The sequence below is a fragment of the Tachypleus tridentatus genome, chromosome 1 (assembly GCF_004210375.1).
Source record: "Tachypleus tridentatus isolate NWPU-2018 chromosome 1, ASM421037v1, whole genome shotgun sequence".
In the NCBI taxonomy this organism is placed as follows: Eukaryota; Metazoa; Arthropoda; class Merostomata; order Xiphosura; family Limulidae; genus Tachypleus; species Tachypleus tridentatus.
This window is the reverse complement of record NC_134825.1, coordinates 121,604,514-121,628,343: the sequence shown is the minus strand read 5'-3', so window position 1 is coordinate 121,628,343 and position 23,830 is coordinate 121,604,514.

Genomic DNA, 23,830 nt, shown 5'->3' with positions numbered 1-23,830 from the left:
AACTATGCAATTCAGTTAACATGGATGGAGAATATTGACCTGACATAACCCTCTCGCCACGGACATTATTTTCTGTGCACGCAATGATTTTTTAGTGAGCTACATTTACAAGTTAATTAACTTACTTTTTGTTCACGTTATACCAATTACTATAACAAAAACTCATTGCTAATAATCTTTATTTGAATAATAATTAAGTTTTAAGTTCTTAATATTACAAGACAATATAATAAAACAATAACTTTGGTTTTCTCCTAGTGTGAGCAATGTGACTTTTTCTTCAGGTATTCTCTTTTCTTGGTAATATATTTACCATCTCTTCAAGACGTACAAATTTAACGTACTTTATTAATTATACTACTGCCATCGCTAAGGCATAGTATAACTTTTGTAGCCTTCAATTCTGTTTGGTTAAAGAGCCATCAAATGAAAATTCTGACCCTCTTGCTACACCCACCTGTCAAATCCTCTCTTTCAGGGCTTATCAGGAGTTCTCTCTGACATTCAGCACTACATTATTTTAACCATTAGAAAGCCAAAGTGTTTATATATCAAATGACGCATTATATTACATTGTTTTGTAGACTCTAATAAAAATTATTATTTTGCGGATGCAGTAATGACAATCTAGAAATGTGGTGAGTACAAAAGTAGACGTTATGTATTTCAGTATTAATTATTTACTAAATCATTCAACAAGTAAGAATATTATATGATTGAATTCGAATATGGATTATTTAATTTTTCCGTAAGAAAATATTCTAATATAAGTACGAATACTCCCAAAGCTGTATTCAAATGGATTCAGATACCAGTACCTCATGTGTATTGTTTACAAATGTCACAAGTAAAGACTAATTTGTTTTGAATTTCGCGCAAAACTACTCGAGGGCTATCTGCGCTACACAAATAAAGAAGTAAAGAAAAAGCGATTTTCGATAGTATACTGCTATTGTGAAACAACTGACAAGTATATCATAAAAGAGAACCATTTATTATCATTAAATACTCTTTGAAAGAAACAGGTGAATAGTCAAAAATTTTAAACATTTCTTTTGTCACCAGGATTCGACTTTATCAAAATAAGTTTTGTAGAAGTGAAAATATTAGGAAACAGCCAGCAGAAATATTAGGAAACAGCCAGTGGAAATATTAGGAAACAGCCAGTGGAAATATTAGGAAACAGCCAGTAGAAATGTTAGGAAACAGCCAGTGGAAATATTAGAAAACAGCCAGTGGAAATATTAGGAAACAGCCAGTAGAAATATTAGAAAACAGCCAGTAGAAATATTAGAAAATAGCCAGTAGAAATGTTAGGAAACAGCCAGTGGAAATATTTGGAAACAGCCAGTGGAAATATTTGGATACAGCATGCTTCGTACAGCCGAAATTAATTACTTTAAAGTAATATGTTTTAAATAATAAGCTACACGTTCACGGCCAGCTTTGATTCTTATCATATTAAAAATAAAACAGTTTCTCACACTTAAAATAAATTTATAAAGTCTTATGACAGGTCGTACAAATAAAAAAGTTAAAATTCAAAATTACGGTTCCATTATTAAGCTATTTACATAAAAAAACATTAAACAGATGATGTGAAATAACCATTCTTTCAATTTATTAGAAGAATGTGTAAAACAATACATTTAATTTAGCATCACTCTGCTCAATAAGATATCTATGCTCTCTCTGTTCATCGAATAGTCTACGAATTTACAATGCTAAAATCAGGGGTTCGATTCCCCTCGGTGGACTCAGCCCGATGTGGCTTTGCTATAAGAACACACACATTCGAACAGGGGATTTTAGGATTTTAAGGGGAAAATCTTAAGGCCCGGCATAGCAAAGTGGTTAGGGCGCTCGACACTTAATCGGAGAGTCCATGGTTCGAAACCTCGTCACACCGAGCCTACTCATCCTCTAAGTCGTGGAGGCGTTATAATATGACCTTCAATCCTAGTATTCGTGGCTGAAAGAGTAACCCACGAATCGACGGTGGCTGCTGACGATTATCTTCCTTACCTCTAATGTTACACTGCTAGAGCAGGGATGGTTAGCGCAGATAGCCCTCGTGTAGCTTTGCACTATATTAAAAAACAAATAAATTGGAACTTTGTTGTTGACACTCCGAACGGGAAGATGGAGACTTCGCTTAATTAATGAAAACGAATTTTTTTGTGTTCATATTAGCTTCCTATGTCACCATGATGGAAATTACTTTTAAAGTTGTTTAATTTTTTTTATAAACCATGAGAAGTTATCATGAGACTTGTCATTCTGTTACAGTAAAACAAATAGACGCTTACAGACTTGAAGTACTAATAATGAACAACTTTGTAAATGTTAAAATGTTATATTTAGTGTTATATTATCCTGTCAAATCAGGAGAAATCGTTAAAATTTAGCTCATTATATAATAATAAAGTCCTTATTTCTTCTTATATATACGTTTTCTCTTGAGTGATTAGATGTTCGCGCTGTTACGTCAATAACTTAAATGCTTCGTGACATTATAAGGATTAACCCATCATAGTAGAAAGCTGGTGTTTTATATTCGGCAGAGTAAATTAGTGCTTGAATTTATCGATTTTAATAATTCTCCTCAAAATAATCCTTAAAAAGAACAGCAAAGTTTGTTTTTTTCCAATATTTGTTGCATAGATTTTACGCATTCTGGTCTTTGGCGCAAATGAGAAGTTGCTATTATTGTACGATTTCTTTTAGTTTATGACAGAATGACATTCAGTCAAATAGCAGGGCTTATCGAGTGAAAAAGAGGAAAATGAAATAATATATATTTTTTTCATGAATCATAAGTTAAACCGCAATTGTGAATAATATATGAAGCAATGTTTGGTCGAAGGTAAAGTAAAATCAAAAGTTATTTGGCCCGGCATGGTCAGGTGAGTTAAGGCGTTCGACTCGTAATCCGAGGGTCGCGGGTTCGAATCCCGGTCGCACCAAACATGCTCGCCCTTTCAGCCGTGGGGGCGTTATAATGCTACGGTCAATCCCACTATTCGTTGGTAAAAGAGTATCCCAAGAGTTGGCGATGGGTGATGATGATTAGTTGCCTTCCCTCTAGTCTTACACCGCTAAATTAGGGACGACTAGCGCAAATAACCCTCGTGTAGCTTTGCGCGAAACTCAACACAAATAAATCTAAAGTTTTGAAACTATTGTTAGTGACACGGTATAATAAAAATGTAACGTAGTTACACAGTTTGATAAGTGTAAAACGTTAATTACCATAACAAGCGTGAGAATTGGCATTCAGTCAAAAATGCGTAAGTTTATAAAACCTTGTCAGTATCTGACTTATACACAGAAACTAGTCATTGAATTGTTATAGAAATGAGCTTTAACTTACTGCAAATTAATCTTATAAAAATGTAAACCAAATAATGTACTTACGTGTCTACCAATGATTATAGTGGCCACAATGACATTTTAATACTAATTATTTATATTGTCAGAGTTTTTTGAACGTTATTCCTTTCCCAAATGAATTCGAAATTTCTTAAGTGTTTCGGACCATTATCTTACTCAAATATTAAACTTTGCCCAACCAGCTCCCATCAAGAGATTTTTAGCATGATGGATTACTGTCCTCTGCCATATATGCTGATTCACGAATCTATCAGTTTCGTAAAGATGGCTACACGTTCTGCAGCCCGAAGGCTTCAAGTCATCTCACTGCTTCGTGTTTGATTTGATGGCACAATGCACTCGTTCTGTAACCTCTCTTTCACATTTTTGTAACCATACACAGGCCTGTTAGAGCTAAGATTTGGGTTTTTTAGTCAAAAAATTCATGTAAAACTTTTACAAGTACTATTGTGCGTGTTTCTTGTTGTTGTGTTTTGTTTTGTTTTCACAAAAACTAATCTATGTCTGATTAAGTAAAGACTTTCTTTCTGCTACTTGTCTACAAAGGACATATTTTTGCACTATTATTGAGATTATATTTCTCGAAACTTTATCTGTGCGTGACTTGTTAATATCATAACACCTCTCAGTGAGCCTTTAAACACTGTTCTCTGGCTGGCTGATGTTATAAAAATGAGTTTCTGTCCTAGATTAGTTTGATTATTGTAAACCAGAAAGTTACACAATTTATTATTTTTTCTACCTACCAACCACGGATATCTAAACCGGATTTTTATCGCTTTAAGCCTGCATACTTGTGGCTAGGAGAAATTTCTTTGTGTGTTTCCATAGTTTTTATCATAGCGCTTGAAACTGACGAACGATTGTATACTTTTTACTTTAGCTCCAATCAAAATCTGCTTCATGTTGATTCTCTTTGTTTGGCATTCCAGTGAAAAAGTCAGATTATATATTAGTTTCAGTGAATAGTTTGCTTTTTAAGTAAACTTTATACGCACGATAATCTCAAGATAGAAAACTAAAGCTTGAGAGTAGAATCTTCTATAGGAATTAAAATCAATCGTGTATACTAACGTTTAACCATATATTATATAGAACTGACATTAGAACGACTTTTACTATTTTCACATTTAAATCATGTTTGATTAAGATATAAAATTAATGAATTATATATATATTGATATATTTCAGAATTTTAAGATAGAAAAGTTCCATTTCATTGGTCCAACTAGGTGAAAGTAAAGCAGCAAAGTGGGGTTACATTCAACGTGCGCACTAATGTTTGTATCATAATAGTGGTCGTTTGATGAAAACATAACGACATTCTTTTCTCTCTCTTCAGAAATTATAAACGTTTCTTTGTGTTGTTAATTATGTGAACACGCTGCTTGTAATTTGTATTTTTTGGTATTTTAATGTTTTTACCAGAATAGAGATTTTAAAAAATGTATGATAATTTAATGCAATACGTACACCAAAAGTTCAATACAAATAGGGTTATAATATTAGTAGTTTTCTGCCCTATTTTTTTCATGAGATGTCAGGTGTTGTCCAGTGTTTAGTGTTTTTGGTTCGAGATGTACTTAAAAGAAAGTGCTTCATCCATTGAAGTTGTAAGTAAGTCTGAAAGAGTTGGCGGTGAGCGTTGTTCATCAGCTGCCTTCTCTTTATTTTACCAGTTCAGAGTTAGAAAAGGCTAGGCGCATATAGTTCTCTTTTGTGGCTTTGCGCGAAAATTATCGAAGAATAAACTATGACGTTAATACTTTTATTCAGTGATTTACAGAAGTGAATACTTTATTCTGTAGTAATTTATTTCTGATTATTTAGCTTAATTTGGCGACTAAAAATTACAACACATAACCTTTACTTATTTAGTTTCATCTTTTAACCTACAACACATAACCTCCACTTATCCAGTTTCATCTCTTAACCGAAAACTATAATATATAATCTTCTCATGTTTAGTTTCATTCTTAACTGAAAACTATAATAGATAATATTCTCATGTTTAGTTTCATTTCTTAACTGAAAATTAAGAAAGCATCACATTATTTATTTTTTACATTTAATTTTTAGTTCAAGGCTATAAAAATGTAACCTGTTCTTGTTTAGTTAATTAATATTAATTTTTGATGTTATGAAGCTAGGTTGAAGTTGAAAGAGTTGTTTTTTATTTAGACTGCTGAAATTAAAACACTTTAAGCTAATATTAAATGTTAGTGGTGATCAGTTACTTTTACTGATCACTATTTTTTACTATTACAGTTGGTAATAAGAAGTGTGACAAAGTGGTGTCAGTATGAAATGTAACAAAGAGGTGTCAGTATGATGCATAACAAAGTGGTGTCAGTATGAAATGTAACAAAGTGATGTCAGTATGAAATGTAACAAAGTGGTATCAGTATCAAGTGTAACAAATAGGTGTCAGTATGAAATTTAACAAAGTGGTGTCAGTGTGGAGTGTAACAAAGTAGTGTCAGTATGAAGCGTAACAAAGTTGTGTCAGTATGAAGCGTATCAAAATGGTGTCAGTATGAAATGTAAAAAAGTGATGTCAGTATGAAGTGTAAAAAGTGGTGTCACTATGAAGCGTGACAAAGTTTTGTCGGTATGAAGCGTATCAAAGTGATGTCAGTATGAAATGTAACAAATTGGTGTAGTATGAAGTTTAACAAAGTGGTGTCATTATGAAGTGTAACAAAGTAGTGTCAGTATGAAGCGTATCAAAGTGGTATCAGTATGAAAAGTAACAAAGTAGTGTCAGTATGAAAATAACAAAGTGGTGTCAGTATGAAAAGTAACAAAGTGGTGTCAGTATGAAGCCTAAAAAAGTGGTATCAGTATGAAGTGTAACAAAGTGGTGTCAGTATGAAATGTAACAAATTGGTGTCAGTATGAAATGTAACAACGTGATGTCAGTATAAAGCGTAACAAAGTGACGCAATAGGAAATGTAACAAAGTTGTGTCAGTATGAAAAGTAACAAAGTGGTGTCAGTATGAAGCGTAACAAAGTGATGTCAGTATGAAATGTAAAAAATTGGTGTCAGTATGAAAGGTAACAAAGTTGTGTCAGTATTAAATTTAACAAAGTGGTGTCAGTATGAAGTGTAACAAAGCTGTTTCGGTATGAAGCGTACGAAATTGATGTCAGTATGAAATATAACAAAGTTGTGTCATAATGAAGCGTAACTAAGTGGTATCAGTATGAAATTTATCAAAGTGATATCAGAATGAAATGTAACAAAGTGGTGTCACTATGAAGCGTAACAAAGTTGTGTCAGTATGAAATGTAACGAAGTGGTGTCAGAATTAAGCGTAAGAAAGCGATGTCAGTATGAAATCAAACAAAGTTGTGTCAGTATGAAAGGTAACAAAGTGGTGTCAGTATGAAGCCGAACAAAGTGTTATCAGTATGAAGCCTAACAAAGTGTTATCAGTATGAAGTGTAACAAAGTTTTGTCAGTATGAAATTTACCAAATTGGTGTCAGTATGAAATTTAACAAAGTGGTGTCATTATGAAGAGTAACAAAGTGGTGTCAGTATGAAGCGTAACAAAGTTGTGTCAGTATGAAGCGTATCAAAGTGGTGTCAGTATGAAGCCTAAAAAAGTGGTATCAGTATGAAGTGTAAGAAAGTGGTGTCAGTATGAAATTTAACAAAGTGGTGTCGGTATGAAGCGTAAAAAAGTGATGTCAGTATGAAATGTAACAAAATTGTGTCATATTGAAGCCTAACAAAGTGATGTTAGTATGAAATTTAACAAATTGGTGTCAGTATGAAATTTTAGAAAGTGGTGTCAGTATGAAGCCTATAAATAGTGGTATCAGTATGAAGTGTAACAAAGTTGTGTCAGTATGTCAAAGTGGTGTTAGTATGAAATTTAACAAAGTGGTGTCAGTATGAAATGTAACAAAGTGGTGTCAGTATGAAGCGTAACAAAGTGTGTCAGTATAAAATGTCAGTATGAACAAAGTGATGTCAGTAAAAAATGTAACAAAAATGTCAGTAAAAATGTAACAAAGTGATCAGTATCAAGCGTAACAAAGTGATGTCGGTATGAAGAGTAACAAAGAGGTGTCAGTATGAAAGGTAACAAAGTGATGTCAGTATGAAAAGTAACAAAGTGGTGTCAGTATGAAGCCTAAAAAGTGGTATCAGTATGAAGTGTAACAAAGTGGTGTCAGTATGAAATGTAACAAATTGGTGTCAGTATGAAAAGTAACAAAGTGGTGTCAGTATGAAGCGTAACAAAGTGATGTCAGTATGAAATGTAAAAAGTGGTGTCAGTATGAAAGGTAACAAAGTGGTGTCAGTATGAAGTGTAACAAAGTGGTGTCAGTATGAAGTGTAACAAAGCTGTTTCGGTATGAAGCGTACGAAAGTGATGTCAGTATGAAATATAACAAAGTTGTGTCATAATGAAGTGTAACAAAGTGGTATCAGTATGAAATTTATCAAAGTGATGTCAGTATGAAGGGTAACAAAGTGGTGTCAGTATGAATGAAATGTAACAAAGTGGTGTCAGTATGAAATGTAACGAAGCGGTGTCAGAATTAAGCGTAAGAAAGCGATGTCAGTATGAAATCAAACAAAGTTGTGTCAGTATGAAAGGTAACAAAGTGGTGTCAGTATGAAGCCGAACAAAGTGTTATCAGTATGAAGCCTAACAAAGTGTTATCAGTATGAAGTGTAACAAAGTTTTGTCAGTATGAAATTTACGAAATTGGTGTCAGTATGAAATTTAACAAAGTGGTGTCATTATGAAGAGTAACAAAGTGGTGTCAGTATGAAGCGTAACAAAGTTGTGTCAGTATGAAGCGTATCAAAGTGGTGTCAGTATGAAGCCTAAAAAAGTGGTATCAGTATGAAGTGTAAGAAAGTGGTGTCAGTATGAAATTTAACAAAGTGGTGTCGGTATGAAGCGTAAAAAAGTGATGTCAGTATGAAATGTAACAAAATTGTGTCATATTGAAGCCTAACAAAGTGATGTTAGTATGAAATTTAACAAATTGGTGTCAGTATGAAATTTTAGAAAGTGGTGTCAGTATGAAGCCTAAAAAAGTGGTATCAGTATATAAAGTGTAACAAAGTTGTGTCAGTATGAAGCGTATCAAAGTGGTGTCAGTATGAAATGTAACAAAGTGGTGTCAGTATGAAATGTAACAAAGTGGTGTCAGTATGAAGCCTAAAATAGTGGTATCAGTATGAAGTATAACAAAGTAGTGTCAGTATTAAATTTTACAAAGTGGTGTCAGTATGAAGCGTAACAAAGTGATGTCAGTATAAAATGAAACAAAATTATGTCAGTAAAAAATGTAACAAAGTGATATCAGTATCAAGCGTAACAAAGTGATGTCAGTATGAAGAGTAACAAAGAGGTGTCAGTATGTAACAAAGTGGTGTCAGTATGAAATTTAACAAAGTGGTATCAGTATGAAGTGTAAAAAGTGGTGTCAGTATGATGTGTAAAAAAGGTGTGTCAGTATGAAAAGTAACAAAGTGATGTCAGTATGAAGCGTAACAAAGTGATGACAGTATGAAGTGTAAAAAAGGTGTGTCAGTATGAAAAGTAACAAACTGATTTCAGTATGAAGCGTAAAAAAGTGATGACAGTATGAAATGTAACAAAGTGGTGTCAGTATGAAATGTAACAAATTGTGTCAGTATGAAAAATAACAAAGTGGTGTCAGTATGAAGTGTAACAAAGTGGTGTCAGTATGAAGCGTAACAAAGTTGTGTCAGTATGAAGCGTAAGAAAGTGATGTCAGTATGAAGCGTAACAAAGTGGTGTCAGTATGAAGCGTAACAAAGTGATGTCAGTATGAAATGTAACAAAGTGTCAGTATGTCGTAACAGTATGAAATTTAACAAAGTGGTGTCAGTATGAAGTCTAACAAAGTGGTGTCAGTAACAAAGGGGTATCAGTATTAAGTCTAACAAAGTGGTATCAGTATGAAATGTAACAAAGTGGTGTCAGTATGAAATATAACAAAGTGGTGCCAGTATGAAATTTAACAAAGTGTTGTCAGTGTGGAGTGTAACAAAGTGGTGTCAGTATGAAGCTAATAAAAGTGATGTCACTATGAAGCTTAACAAAGTTTTGTCACAATGACGCGTAACAAAGTTCTGTCAGTATAAAGTGTATCAAAGTGATGTCAGTATTAAATATAACAACGTGATGTCAGTATGAAGCGGATCAAAATGGTGTCAGTAAGAAATGTAACAAAGTGTTGTCAGCATGAAATGTAACAAAGTGGGGAAAGAATGAAATGTAAAATAGTGGTGTCAGTATGAAGCCTAAAAAGTGATATCAGTATAAAGTGTAACAACGTGGAGTCAGTTTAAACTGTAACAAAGTGGGGTCAGTTTAAACTGTAACAAAGTGATGTCACTTTGAAGATTAACAAGGTTTTGTCAGTATAAAGCGTGTAAAAGTGATGTCACTATGAAGCGTAACAAAGTTTTGGCACTATGAAGCGTCAGAAATTTTGTCAGTATGAAGCGTATCAAAGTGATGTCAGTATGAAATATAACAAAGTTGTGTCAGTATGAAATGTAACAACGTGATGTCAGTAGGAAATGTAAGAAAGTTGTGTCAGTATGAAAGGGAACAAAGTGGTGTCAGTGTGAAGCCTAACAAAGTGTTATCAGTATGAAGTGTAGCAAAGTTGTGTCAGTATGAAATTTACCAAATTGGTGTCAGTATGAAATTTAACAAAATGGTGTCATTATGAAGAGTGACAAAGTGGTGTCAGTATGAAGCGTAACAAAGTTGTGTCAGTATGAAGCGTATCAAAGTGGTGTCAGTATGAAGCCTAAAAAAGTGGTATCAGTATGAAGTGTAAGAAAGTGGTGTCAGTATGAAATTTAACAAAGTGGTGTCGGTATGAAGGGTAAGAAAGTGATGTCAGTCTGAAATGTAACAAAATTGTGTCATATTGAAGCCTAACAAAGTGATGTTAGTATGAAATTTAACAAATTGGTGTCAGTATGAAATTTTAGAAAGTGGTGTCAGTATGAAGCCTAAAAATAGTGGTATCAGTATGAAGTGTAACAAAGTTGTGTCAGTATGAAGCGTATCAAAGTGGTGTTAGTATGAAATGTAACAAAGTGGTGTCAGTATGAAATGTAACAAAGTGGTGTCAGTATGAAGCCTAAAAATAGTGGTATCAGTATGAAGTATAACAAAGTAGTGTCAGTATTAAATTTTAGAAAGTGGTGTCAGTATGAAGCGTAACAAAGTGATGTCAGTATAAAATGTAACAAAATTATGTCAGTAAAAAATGTAACAAAGTGATATCAATATCAAGCGTAACAAAGTGATGTCGGTATGAAGCTTAACAAAGAGGTGTCAGTATGAAAGGTAACAAAGTTGTGTCAGTATAAACTGTAACAAAGTGGTGTCACTATGAAGTGTAAAAAAGGTGTGTCAGTATGAAAAGTAACAAAGTGATGTCAGTATGAAGCGTAACAAAGTGATGACAGTATTAAGTGTAAAAAAGGTGTGTCAGTATGAAAAGTAACAAACTGATTTCAGTATGAAGCGTTAAAAAGCGATGACAGTATGAAATGTAATAAAGTGGTGTAAGTATGAAATGTCTCAAATTTTGTCAGTATGAAAAATAACAAAGTGGTTTCAGTATGAAATTTAACAAAGTGGTGTCAGTATGTAGTGTAACAAAGTGGTGTCAGTATGAAGCGTAACAAAGTTGTGACAATATGAAGCGTATTAAAGTGGTGTCAGTATGAAGCGTAACAAAGTTATGTCAGTATGAAGCGTATCAAAGTGGTGTTAGTATGAAATGTAACAAAGTGGTGTCAGTATGAAATGTAACAAAGTGGTGTCAGTATGAAGCCTAAAAATAGTGGTATCAGTATGAAGTGTAACAAAGTTGTGTCAGTATGAAGCGTATCAAAGTGGTGTTAGTATGAAATGTAACAAAGTGGTGTCAGTATGAAATGTAACAAAGTGGTGTCAGTATGAAGCCTAAAAATAGTGGTATCAGTATGAAGTATAACAAATAAGTGTCAGTATTAAATTTTACAAAGTGGTGTCAGTATGAAGCGTAACAAAGTGATGTCAGTATAAAATGAAACAAAATTATGTCAGTAAAAAATGTAACAAAGTGATATCAGTATCAAGCGTAACAAAGTGATGTCGGTATGAAGAGTAACAAAGAGGTGTCAGTATGAAAGGTAACAAAGTGATGTCAGTATGAAGAGTAACAAAGAGGTGTCAGTATGAAAGGTAACAAAGTGATGTCAGTATGAAAAGTAACAAAGTGGTATCAGTATGAAGTGTAAAAAGTGGTGTCACTATGAAGTGTAACAAAGTTGTGTCAGTATAAAGTGTAACAAAGTGGTGTCAGTATGAAATGTAACAAAGTGGTGTCAGTATGAAATGTAACAAATTGTGTCAGTATGAAAAATAACAAAGTGGTTTCAGTATGAAATTTAACAAAGTGGTGTCAGTATGAAGTGTAACAAAGTGGTGTCAGTATGAAGCGTAACAAAGTTGTGACAATATGAAGCGTATGAAAGTGGTGTCAGTATGAAGCGTAACAAAGTTATGTCAGTATGAAGCGTAAGAAAGTGATGTCAGTATGAAATGTAACAAAGTGGTGTCAGTATGAATCGTAACAAAGTGGTGTGAGTATAAAATTTAACAAAGTGGTGTCAGTATGAAGCCTAACAAAGTGGTATCAGTATTAAGTCTAACAAAGTGGTATCAGTATGAAATGTAACAAAATGGTGTCAGTATGAAATATAACAAAGTGGTGCCAGTATGAAATTTAACAAAGTGTTGTCAGTGTGGAGTGTAACAAAGTGGTGTCAGTATGAAGCTAATAAAAGTGATGTCACTATGAAGCTTAACAAAGTTTTGTCACAATGACGCGTAACAAAGTTCTGTCAGTATAAAGTGTATCAAAGTGATGTCAGTATTAAATATAACAACGTGATGTCAGTATGAAGCGGATCAAAATGGTGTCAGTAAGAAATGTAACAAAGTGTTGTCAGCATGAAATGTAACAAAGTGGGGAAAGAATGAAATGTAAAATAGTGGTGTCAGTATGAAGCCTAAAAAGTGATATCAGTATAAAGTGTAACAACTTGGAGTCAGTTTAAACTGTAAGAAAGTGTGGTCAGTTTAAACTGTAACAAAGTGATGTCACTTTGAAGATTAACAAGGTTTTGTCAGTATAAAGCGTGTAAAAGTGATGTCACTATGAAGCGTAACAAAGTTTTGGCACTATGAAGCGTCAGAAATTTTGTCAGTATGAAGCGTATCAAAGTGATGTCAGTATGAAATATAACAAAGTTGTATCAGTATGAAATGTAACAACGTGATGTCAGTAGGAAATGTAAGAAAGTTGTGTCAGTATGAAAGGGAACAAAGTGGTGTCAGTGTGAAGCCTAACAAAGTGTTATCAGTATGAAGTGTAGCAAAGTTGTGTCAGTATGAAATTTACCAAATTGGTGTCAGTATGAAATTTAACAAAGTGGTGTCATTATGAAGAGTAACAAAGTGGTGTCAGTATGAAGCGTAACAAAGTTGTGTCAGTATGAAGCGTATCAAAGTGGTGTCAGTATGAAGCCTAAAAAAGTGGTATCAGTATGAAGTGTAACAAAGTGGTGTCAGTATATGACAAAGTGGTGTCAACAAAGTAACAAAGTGTCAGTATGAAGCGTAACAAAGTGGTGTCAGTATGAAGCGTAACAAAGTGATGTCAGTATGAAATGTAACAAAGTGGTGTCAGTATGAAAGGTAACAAAGTGGTGTCAGTATGAAGTGTAACAAAGTGGTGTCAGTATGAAGTGTAACAAAGCTGTGTCAGTATGAAGCGTAAGAAAGTGATGTCAGTATGAAATATAACAAAGTTGTGTCATAATGAAGTGTAACAAAGTGGTATCAGTATGAAATTTATCAAAGTGATGTCAGTATGAAGGGTAACAAAGTGGTGTCACAATGAAGCGTAACTAAGTGGTATCAGTATGAAATTTATCAAAGTGATATCAGAATGAAATGTAACAAAGTGGTGTCACTATGAAGCGTAACAAAGTTGTGTCAGTATGAAATGTAACGAAGTGGTGTCAGAATTAAGCGTAAGAAAGCGATGTCAGTATGAAATCAAACAAAGTTGTGTCAGTATGAAAGGTAACAAAGTGGTGTCAGTATGAAGCCGAACAAAGTGTTATCAGTATGAAGCCTAACAAAGTGTTATCAGTATGAAGTGTAACAAAGTTTTGTCAGTATGAAATTTACAAATTGGTGTCAGTATGAAATTTAACAAAGTGGTGTCATTATGAAGAGTAACAAAGTGGTGTCAGTATGAAGCGTAACAAAGTTGTGTCAGTATGAAGCGTATCAAAGTGGTGTCAGTATGAAGCCTAAAAAAGTGGTATCAGTATGAAGTGTAAGAAAGTGGTGTCAGTATGAAATTTAACAAAGTGGTGTCGGTATGAAGCGTAAAAAAGTGATGTCAGTATGAAATGTAACAAAATTGTGTCATATTGAAGCCTAACAAAGTGATGTTAGTATGAAATTTAACAAATTGGTGTCAGTATGAAATTTTAGAAAGTGGTGTCAGTATGAAGCCTAAAAATAGTGGTATCAGTATGAAGTGTAACAAAGTTGTGTCAGTATGAAGCGTATCAAAGTGGTGTTAGTATGAAATGTAACAAAGTGGTGTCAGTATGAAATGTAACAAAGTGGTGTCAGTATGAAGCCTAAAAATAGTGGTATCAGTATGAAGTATAACAAAGTAGTGTCAGTATTAAATTTTACAAAGTGGTGTCAGTATGAAGCGTAACAAAGTGATGTCAGTATAAAATGAAACAAAATTATGTCAGTAAAAAATGTAACAAAGTGATATCAGTATCAAAGCGTAACAAAGTGATGTCGGTATGAAGAGTAACAAAGAGGTGTCAGTATGAAAGGTAACAAAGTGGTGTCAGTATGAAATTTAACAAAGTGGTATCAGTATGAAGTGTAAAAAGTGGTGTCAGTATGAAGTGTAAAAAAGGTGTGTCAGTATGAAAAGTAACAAAGTGATGTCAGTATGAAGCGTAACAAAGTGATGACAGTATGAAGTGTAAAAAAGGTGTGTCAGTATGAAAAGTAACAAACTGATTTCAGTATGAAGCGTAAAAAAGTGATGACAGTATGAAATGTAACAAAGTGGTGTCAGTATGAAATGTAACAAATGGTGTCAGTATGAAAAATAACAAAGTGGTGTCAGTATGAAATTTAACAAAGTGGTGTCAGTATGAAGTGTAACAAAGTGGTGTCAGTATGAAGCGTAACAAAGTTGTGACAATATGAAGCGTATGAAAGTGGTGTCAGTATGAAGCGTAACAAAGTTATGTCAGTATGAAGCGTAACAAAGTGATGTCAGTATGAAATGTAACAAAGTGGTGTCAGTATGAATCGTAACAAAGTGGTGTGAGTATAAAATTTAACAAAGTGGTGTCAGTATGAAGCCTAACAAAGTGGTATCAGTATTAAGTCTAACAAAGTGGTATCAGTATGAAATGTAACAAAGTGGTGTCAGTATGAAATATAACAAAGTGGTGCCAGTATGAAATTTAACAAAGTGTTGTCAGTGTGGAGTGTAACAAAGTGGTGTCAGTATGAAGCTAATAAAAGTGATGTCACTATGAAGCTTAACAAAGTTTTGTCACAATGACGCGTAACAAAGTTCTGTCAGTATAAAGTGTATCAAAGTGATGTCAGTATTAAATATAACAACGTGATGTCAGTATGAAGCGGATCAAAATGGTGTCAGTAAGAAATGTAACAAAGTGTTGTCAGCATGAAATGTAACAAAGTGGGGAAAGAATGAAATGTAAAATAAGTGGTGTCAGTATGAAGCCTAAAAAGTGATATCAGTATAAAGTGTAACAACGTGGAGTCAGTTTAAACTGTAACAAAGTGGGGTCAGTTTAAACTGTAACAAAGTGATGTCACTTTGAAGATTAACAAGGTTTTGTCAGTATAAAGCGTGTAAAAGTGATGTCACTATGAAGCGTAACAAAGTTTTGCGACTATGAAGCGTCAGAAATTTTGTCAGTATGAAGCGTATCAAAGTGATGTCAGTATGAAATATAACAAAGTTGTGTCAGTATGAAATGTAACAACGTGATGTCAGTATGAAATGTAACAAAGTTGTGTCAGTATGAAAGGTAACAAAGTGGTGTCAGTATGAAGCCTAACAAAGTGTTATCAGTATGAAGTGTAGCAAAGTTGTGTCAGTATGAAATTTAACAAATTGGTGTCAGTATGAAATTTAACAAAGTGGTGTCATTATGAAGAGTGACAAAGTGGTGTCAGTATGAAGCGTAACAAAGTTGTGTCAGTATGAAGCGTATCAAAGTGGTGTCAGTATGAAGCCTAAAAAAGTGGTATCAGTATGAAGTGTAAGAAAGTGGTGTCAGTATGAAATTTAACAAAGTGGTGTCGGTATGAAGGGTAAGAAAGTGATGTCAGTATGAAATGTAACAAAATTGTGTCATATTGAAGCCTAACAAAGTGATGTTAGTATGAAATTTAACAAATTGGTGTCAGTATGAAATTTTAGAAAGTGGTGTCAGTATGAAGCCTAAAAATAGTGGTATCAGTATGAAGTGTAACAAAGTTGTGTCAGTATGAAGCGTATCAAAGTGGTGTTAGTATGAAATGTAACAAAGTGGTGTCAGTATGAAATGTAACAAAGTGGTGTCAGTATGAAGCCTAAAAATAGTGGTATCAGTATGAAGTGTAACAAAGTAGTGTCAGTATGAAATTTAACAAAGTGGTGTCAGTATGAAGCGTAACAAAGTGATGTCAGTATAAAATGTAACAAAATTGTGTCAGTAAAAAATGTAACAAAGTGATGTCAGTATCAAGCGTAACAAAGTGATGTCGGTATGAAAGATAACAAAGTGGTGTCAGTATGAAAGGTAACAAAGTGGTGTCAGTATGAAATGTAACAAAGTGGTATGTGAAAGTGAAGTCAGTATGAAAAAAGGTGTGTCAGTATGAAAAGTAACAAAGTGATGTCAGTATGAAGCGTAACAAAGTGATGACAGTATGAAGTGTAAAAAAGGTGTGTCAGTATGAAAAGTAACAAACTGATTTCAGTATGAAGCGTATAAAAGTGATGACAGTATGAAATGTAACAAAGTGGTGTCAGTATGAAATGTAACAAATTGTGTCAGTATGAAAAATAACAAAGTGGTGTCAGTATGAAATTTAACAAAGTGGTGTCAGTATGAAGTGTAACAAAGTGGTGTCAGTATGAAGCGTAACAAAGTTGTGTCAATATGAAGCGTAACAAAGTGGTGTCAGTATGAAGCGTAACAAAGTTATGTCAGTATGAAGCGTATCAAAGTGGTGTCAGTATGAAATGTAACAAAGTGGTGTCAGTATGAAATGTAACAAAGTGGTGTCAGTATAAAGCCTAAAAAAGTGGTGTCAGTATGAAGTGTAACAAAGTTGTGTCAGTATGAAGCGTAACAAAGTGGTGTCAGTATGAAATGTAACAAAGTGGTGTCAGTATGAAATGTAACAAAGTGGTGTCAGTATGAAGCCTAAAAAAGTGGTATCAGTATGAAGTGTAACAAAGTAAGTGTCAGTATGAAATTTTACAAAGTGGTGTCAGTATGAAGCGTAACAAAGTGATGTCAGTATAAAATGTAACAAAATTGTGTCAGTAAAAAATGTAACAAAGTGATGTCAGTATGAAGCGTAACAAAGTGATGTCAGTATGAAGTGTAACAAAGTGGTGTCAGTATGAAAGGTAACAAAGTGATGTCAGTATAAAATGTAACAAAGTGGTGTCAGTATGAAAGGTAACAAAGTGATGTCAGTATGAAATGTAACAAAGTGGTGTCAGTATGAAGTGTAACAAAGTGGTGTCAGTATGAAGTGTAACAAAGTTGTGTCAGTATAAAGTGTAACAAAGTGGTGTCAGTATGAAATGTAACAAAGTGGTGTCAGTATGAAATGTAACAAATGGTGTCAGTATGAAAAATAACAAAGTGGTTTCAGTATGAAATTTAACAAAGTGGTGTCAGTATGAAGTGTAACAAAGTGGTGTCAGTATGAAGCGTAACAAAGTTGTGTCAATATGAAGCGTATGAAAGTGGTGTCAGTATGAAGCGTAACAAAGTTATGTCAGTATGAAGCGTAACAAAGTGATGTCAGTATGAAATGTAACAAAGTGGTGTCAGTATGAATCGTAACAAAGTGGTGTCAGTATGAAATGTAACAAAGTGGTGTCAGTATGAAGCCTAACAAAGTGGTATCAGTATTAAGTCTAACAAAGTGGTATCAGTATGAAATGTAACAAAGTGGTGTCAGTATGAAATATAACAAAGTGGTGTCAGTATGAAATTTAACAAAGTGGTGTCAGTGTGGAGTGTAACAAAGTGGTGTCAGTATGAAGCGTATAAAAGTGATGTCACTATGAAGCTTAACAAAGTTTTGTCACAATGACGCGTAACAAAGTTCTGTCAGTATAAAGCGTATCAAAGTGATGTCAGTATTAAATATAACAAAGTGATGTCAGTATGAAGCGTATCAAAATGGTGTCAGTATGAAATGTAACAAAGTGGGGCCAGAATGAAATGTAAAATAGTGGTGTCAGTATGAATGGTAACAAAGTGGTGTCAGTATGAAGCCTAAAAAGTGATATTAGTATAAAGTGTAACAAAGTGGAGTCAGTATAAACTGTAACAAAGTGGGGTCAGTTTAAACTGTAACAAAGTGATGTCACTTTGAAGATTAACAAGGTTTTGTCAGTATAAAGCGTGTAAAAAGTGATGTCAGTATGAAGCGTAACAAAGTTTTGTCAGTATGAAGCGTCAGAAATTTTGTCAGTATGAAGCGTATCAAAGTGATGTCAGTATGAAATATAACAAAGTTGTGTCAGTATGAAATGTAACAAAGTGATGTCAGTATGAAATGTAATAAAGTTGTGTCAGTATGAAATGTAACAAAGTGGTGTCAGTATGAAGCCTAACAAAGTGTTATCAGTATGAAGTGTAACAAAGTGGTGTCAGTATGAAATTTAACAAATTGGTGTCAGTATGAAATTTAACAAAGTGGTGTCACTATGAAGAGTGACAAAGTGGTGTCAGTATGAAGCGTAACAAAGTTGTGTCAGTATGAAGCGTATCAAAGTGGTGTCAGTATGAAGCCTAAAAAAGTGGTATCAGTATGAAGTGTAACAAAGTGGTGTCAGTATGAAATTTAACAAAGTGGTGTCGGTATGAAGCGTAACAAAGTGATGTCAGTATGAAATGTAACAAAATTGTGTCATAATGAAGCCTAACAAAGTGATGTTAGTATGAAATTTAACAAATTGGTGTCAGTATGAAATTTAACAAAGTGGTGTCAGTATGAAGCGTAACAAAGTGGTGTCAGTATGAAGTGTAACAAAGTTGTGTCAGTATGAAGCGTATCAAAGTGGTGTCAGTATGAAATGTAACAAAGTGGTGTCAGTATGAAATGTAACAAAGTGGTGTCAGTATGAAGCCTAAAAAAGTGGTATCAGTATGAAGTGTAACAAAGTAGTGTCAGTATGAAATTTTACAAAGTGGTGTCAGTATGAAGCGTAACAAAGTGATGTCAGTATAAAATGTAACAAAATTGTGTCAGTAAAAATGTAACAAAGTGATGTCAGTATCAAGCGTAACAAAGTGATGTCGGTATGAAAGTAACAAAAGGTGTCAGTATGAAGTGGTGTCAGTATGAAAAGTAACAAAGTGGTGTCAGTATGTAACAAAGTGGTGTCAGTATGAAGTGTAACAAAGTGGTGTCAGTATGAAATGTAACAAAGTGGTGTCAGTATGAAAAGTAACAAAGTGGTGTCAGTATGAAGCGTAACAAAGTGATGTCAGTATGAAATGTAACAAAGTGGTGTCAGTATAACAAAGTTGTGTCAGTAACAAAGTGGTGTCAGTATGAAGTGTAACAAAGTGGTGTCAGTATGAAGTGTAACAAAGTGTATGTCAGTATGAAGCGTAACAAAGTGATGTCAGTATGAAATGAAATGTAACAAAGTTGTGTCAGTATGAAGTGTAACAAAGTGGTGTCAGTATGAAATGTAACAAAGTGAGTTGTGTCAGTATGAAGCGTAACAAAGTGGTGTCAGTATGAAGCGTAACAAAGTGGTGTCAGTATGTAACAAAGTTGTGTCAGTATGAAGCGTAACAAAGTGTCAGTATGTCAGTATGAAATGTAACAAAGTGGTGTCAGTATGAAGCGTAACAAAGTGGTGTGAGTGATGTCAGTATGAAATGTAACAAAGTGGTGTCAGTATGTAACAAAGCGTAACAAAGTGGTGTCAGTATGAAATGTAACAAAGTGGTGTCAGTATGTAACAAATGTAACAAAGTGGTGTCAGTATGTAACAAAGTATCAGTATGAAGTGTAACAAAGTTTTGTCAAAGTGGTGTCAGTATGAAATTTAACAAAGTGGTGTCAGTAACAAAGTGGTGTCAGTATGAAGCGTAACAAAGTTGTGTCAGTATGAAGCGTAACAAAGTGGTGTCAGTATGAAAGCCTAACAAAGTGGTGTCAGTATGAAGTGTAACAAAGTGGTGTCAGTATGAAATTTAACAAAAGTGGTGTCAGTATGAAGCGTATGAAATGTAACAAAGTGATGTCAGTATGAAATGTAACAAAATTGTGTCATAATGAAGCCTAACAAAGTGATGTGAGTATGAAATTTAACAAATTGGTGTCAGTATGAAATTTAACAAAGTGGTGTCAGTATGAAGCCTAAAAAAGTGGTATCAGTATGTGTAACAAAAGTGTAACAAAGTTGTGTCAGTATGTATAACAAAGTGGTGTCAGTATGAAATGTAACAAAGTGGTGTCAGTATGAAATGTAACAAAGTGGTGTCAGTATGAAGCCTGTAACAAAGTGGTGTCAGTATGAAATATAACAAAGTGGTGTCAGTATTAAAGCGTAACAAAGTGGTGTCAGTAACAAATGAAGCGTAACAAAGTGATGTCAGTATGAAGCGTAACAAAGTTGTGTCAGTATGAAAGGTAACAAAGTGGTGTCAGTATGAAATGTAACAAAGTGGTGTCAGTATGAAAGTGTAACAAAGTGGGTGTCAGTATGAAATTTAACAAAGTGGTGTCAGTATGAAGTGTAAAAAGTGATGTCAGTATGAAAAGTAACAAAGTGGTGTCAGTATGAAAGCGTAACAAAGTGATGTCAGTATGAAGTGTAACAAAGTTGTGTCAGTATGAAAAGTAACAAAGTGATGTCAGTATGAAGCGTAACAAAGTGATGTCAGTATGAAATGTAACAAAGTGGTGTCAGTATGAAATGTAACAAAGTGTGTGTCAGTATAACAAAGTTGTGTCAGTAAATGTAACAAAGTGGTGTCAGTATGAAAGTAACAAAGTGGTGTCAGTATGAAATTTAACAAAGTGGTGTCAGTATGAAGTGTAACAAAGTGATGTCAGTATGAAATGTAACAAAGTTGTGTCAGTAAAAAATGTAACAAAGTGATGTCAGTATGAAGCGTAACAAAGTGATGTCAGTATGAAGCTTAACAAAGTGGTGTCAGTATGAAAGGTAACAAAGTGGTGTCAGTATGAAATGTAACAAAGTGGTGTCAGTATGAAGTGTAACAAAAGTTGTGTCAGTATGAAAAGTAACAAAGTGATGTCAGTATGAAGCGTAACAAAGTGATGTCAGTATGAAATGTAAAAAAGTGGTGTCAGTATGAAAAGTAACAAAGTGATGTCAGTATGAAGCGTAAAAAGTGGTGTTAGTATGAAATGTAACAAAGTGGTGTCAGTATGAAATGTAACAAAGTGGTGTCAGTATGAAATATAACAAAGTGGTGTCAGTATGAAATGTAACAAAGTGGTGTCAGTATGAAGTGTAACAAAGTGGTGTCAGTATGAAGCGTAACAAAGTTGTGTCAGTATGAAGCGTAACAAAGTGGTGTCAGTATGAAGCGTAACAAAGTTATGTCAGTATGAAGCGTAACAAAGTGGTGTCAGTATGAAATGTAACAAAGTGGTGTCAGTATGAAATGTAACAAAGTGGTGTCAGTATGAAGCGTAACAAAGTGGTGTCAGTATGAAGTGTAACAAAGTGGTGTCAGTATGAAGCGTAACAAAGTGGTGTCAGTATGAAATGTAACAAAGTGGTGTCAGTATGAAATGTAACAAAGTGGTGTCAGTATGAAATGTAACAAAGTGGTGTCAGTATGAAATGTAACAAAGTGGTGTCAGTATGAAGTATAACAAAGTGGTGTCAGTATGAAGCGTAACAAAGTGGTGTCAGTATGAAGCGTAACAAAGTGATGTCAGTATGAAATGTAACAAAGTGATGTCAGTATGAAATGTAACAAAGTGATGTCAGTATGAAGCGTAACAAAGTGATGTCAGTATGAAATGTAACAAAGTGGTGTCAGTATGAAATGTAACAAAGTGGTGTCAGTATGAAATGTAACAAAGTGGTGTCAGTATGAAGCCTTAAAAAAGTGGTATCAGTATAAAGTGTAACAAAGTAGTGTCAGTATGAAATTTTACAAAGTGGTGTCAGTATGAAGCGTAACAAAGTTGTGTCATAATGAAGCGTAACAAAGTGATGTCAGTATGAAATGTAACAAAGTTGTGTGTCAGTATGAAACGTAACAAAGTGGTGTCAGTATGAAATGTAACAAAGTGGTGTCAGTATGAAGTGTAACAAAGTGGTGTCAGTATGAAGCGTAACAAAGTGATGTCAGTATGAAATGTAACAAAGTTGTGTCAGTATGAAGTGTAACAAAGTGGTGTCAGTATGAAATTTAACAAAGTGGTGTCAGTATGAAGGGTAACAAAGTGGTGTCACAAATGAAGCGTAACAAAAATTGGTGTCAGTATGAAGCGTAAACAAAGAAAGTGGTGTCAGTATGAAATTTAACAAAGTGATGTCAGTATGAAATGTAACAAAGTGGTGTCAGTATGAAGTAACAAAGTGGTGTCAGTATGAAAGTTGTGTCAGTATGAAATGTAACAAAGTGGTGTCAGTATTAAGCGTAACAAAGTGATGTCAGTATGAAATGTAACAAAGTTGTGTCAGTATGAAAAGGTAACAAAGTGGTGTCAGTATGAAGCCGTAACAAAGTGTTGTCAGTATGAAGCCTAACAAAGTGGTGTCAGTATGAAGTGTAACAAAGTTCAGTATGTCAGTATGAAATTTAACAAAGTGGTGTCAGTATGAAATTTAACAAAGTGGTGTCAGTATGAAGAGTAACAAAGTGGTGTCAGTATGAAGCGTAACAAAGTTGTGTCAGTATGAAGCGTATCAAAGTGGTGTCAGTATGAAGCCTAAAAAAGTGGTGTCAGTATGAAGTGTAACAAAGTGGTGTCAGTATGAAATTTAACAAAGTGGTGTCGGTATGAAGCGTAACAAAGTGATGTCAGTATGAAATGTAACAAAATTGTGTCATAATGAAGCCTAACAAAGTGATGTTAGTATGAAATTTAACAAATTGGTGTCAGTATGAAATTTTACAAAGTGGTGTCAGTATGAAGCCTAAAATAGTGGTATCAGTATGAAGTGTAACAAAGTTGTGTCAGTATGAAGCGTATCAAAGTGGTGTCAGTATGAAATGTAACAAAGTGGTGTCAGTATGAAATGTAACAAAGTGGTGTCAGTATGAAGCCTAAAAAAGTGGTATCAGTATGAAGTGTAACAAAGTAGTGTCAGTATTAAATTTTACAAAGTGGTGTCAGTATGAAGCGTAACAAAGTGATGTCAGTATCAAATGTAACAAAATTATGTCAGTAAAAAATGTAACAAAGTGATATCAGTATGAAGCGTAACAAAGTGATGTCAGTATGAAGCGTAACAAAGTGGTGTCAGTATGAAAGGTAACAAAGTGGTGTCAGTATGAAATTTAACAAAGTGGTATCAGTATGAAGTGTAAAAAGTGGTGTCAGTATGAAGTGTAAAAAGTGTGTCAGTATGAAAAGTAACAAAGTGATGTCAGTATGAAGCGTAACAAAGTGATGTCAGTATGAAGTGTAAAAAAAAGGTGTGTCAGTATGAAAAGTAACAAAGTGATTTCAGTATGAAGCGTAAAAAAGTGATGTCAGTATGAAATGTAACAAAGTGGTGTCAGTATGAAATGTAACAAATTGTGTCAGTATGAAAAATAACAAAGTGGTTTCAGTATGAAATTTAACAAAGTGGTGTCAGTATGAAGTGTAACAAAGTGGTGTCAGTATGAAGCGTAACAAAGTTGTGTCAATATGAAGCGTAACAAAGTGGTGTCAGTATGAAGCGTAACAAAGTTATGTCAGTATGAAGCGTAACAAAGTGATGTCAGTATGAAATGTAACAAAGTGGTGTCAGTATGAAATGTAACAAAGTGGTGTGAGTATAAAATTTAACAAAGTGGTGTCAGTATGAAAGCCTAACAAAGTGGTATCA